At 41.4% G+C, this 1,922-nt stretch overlaps 1 protein-coding gene across 2 annotated transcripts in view; it reads right to left on the reverse strand.

Annotated features, from left to right (window-relative positions):
• The window catches only part of LOC104949319 (myotubularin-related protein 4), a 382,796-nt gene that overhangs the window by 375,404 nt on the left and 5,470 nt on the right, over positions 1–1,922 (reverse strand). The gene's annotated exons all lie outside the window — the stretch shown is intronic.

The following is a 1,922-nucleotide window of genomic DNA, read 5'->3' on the forward strand; positions in this document are numbered from 1 at the left end:
GTCAGGATTATTTATGCTATGCGGTGCTGCTGCTGCTCCATACTTATATACAGGACTGTCTACAGAAAATTAGAATATTGTGATAAAGTTCTTTATTTTCTGTAATGCAATTAAAAAAACAAAAATGTCATACATTCTGGATTCATTACAAATCAACTGAAATATTGCAAGCCTTTTATTATTTTAATATTGCTGATTATGGCATACAGCTTAAGAAAACTCAAATATCCTATCTCTAAATATTAGAATATCATGAAAAAGTATACTAGTAGGGTGTTCAACGAATCACTTGAATCGTCTAATTAACTCGAAACACCTGCAAGGGTTTCCTGAGCCTTGAAAAACACTCAGCTTGGTTCAGTAAACTAAATCACAAGTATGGGGAAGACTGCTGATCTGACTGCTGTCCAGAGGACCGTCATTGACACCCTCCATCAGGAGGGTAAGACACAAAAAGAAATTTCTCAAAGAGCAAGCTGTTCACAGAGTGCAGTTTCAAAGCACATCCACAAAAAGTCTGTTGGAAGGGGGAAATGTGGCAGGAAACGCTGCACAACCAAGAGAGATGACTGCAGCCTTAACAGCATTGTGAAGAAGAGTCGCTTCCAGAATTTGGGGGAGCTTCAAAGACAGTGGACTGAAGCTGGAGTCCAGGTATCAAAAGTCACTGTTCACAGACGTGTCCGGGAAATGGGCTACAATAGCCGTATTCCCATGGTCAAGCCACTTCTGAACTCAAGACAACGGAAGAGGCGTCTGACTTGGGCTAAGGAAAAGAAGCACTGGACAGTTGCACAGTGGTCCAAAGTCCTCTTTTCAGACGAAAGCAAGTTTTGTATTTCATTTGGAAGTCAAGGCGCCAGAGTCTGGAGAAAGGCTGGAGAGGAGCAAAATCCAAGTTGCTTGAAATCCAGTGTGAAGTTCCCACAGTCAGCGATGGTTTGGGGAGCCATGTCAGCTGCTGGTGTTGGTCCACTGTGTTTCATCAAGCCCAGAGTAAATGCAGCGTGTACAAGAGATTTTAGAGCACTACATGCTTCCGTCTGCTGAAAAGCTCTATGGAGATGAGGAATTCATTTTCCAGCATGTCTGGCACCTGCCCACAGTGCCAAAACCACCAGTAACTGGTGTACTGACCATGGCATTACTGTCCTCGATTGGCCTGCAAATTCCCCTGACCTGAACCCCATAGAGAATATGTGGGGTATTGTGAAGAAGAAGCTGAAAGACACCAGACCCAACAATGCTAATGAGCTAAAGGCCGCTATTGAAGCATCCTGGGCATCCATAACACCTCAGCAATGCCACAGGCTGATTGCCTCCATGCCACGCCGCATTGATGCAGTAATCCGTGCAAAAGGATTCCCAACCAAGTACTGAGTGCATTAATGGACATTTTCAAATGTTTGATTGTGTTTTGCTGTTATAAATCTTTTTTTTTTTACTTGGTCTGAGGAACTATTCTAATTTTTTGAGATAGGATTTTTGAGTTTTCTTAAGCTGTATGCCATAATCAGCAATATTAAAATAATAAAAGGCTTGCAATATTTCAGTTGATTTGTAATGAATCCAGAATGTATGACATTTTTGTTTTTTTAAATTGCATTACAGAAAATAAAGAACTTTATCACAATATTCTAATTTTCTGAGACAGTCCTGTATATCCAACCTGACTACAATCCTCCCAAAAGTAACTGTAATCCAAGATGAATTCAAAACCCACATTCCTGACTGAGTTCTGTCTCAAAGCTGGAAGATGTGCCGACACACAGGCTGTCCGTCACACAATCTTTTCAGTTTGCCGACATAGTGGGTTCAGCATCTCTGTCACAGCTCTACGAAAGCTCTTTAAAACATTGTCAGTCACCATTCACTCTCTAAACATCCATCAGGATATGTTACAGTTACAACTGTTGCAGCGG

The sequence above is a fragment of the Notothenia coriiceps genome, unplaced genomic scaffold, assembly GCF_000735185.1.
Source record: "Notothenia coriiceps isolate Sejong01 unplaced genomic scaffold, NC01 NC01_scaffold00015929, whole genome shotgun sequence".
NCBI classification, from domain to species: Eukaryota; Metazoa; Chordata; class Actinopteri; order Perciformes; family Nototheniidae; genus Notothenia; species Notothenia coriiceps.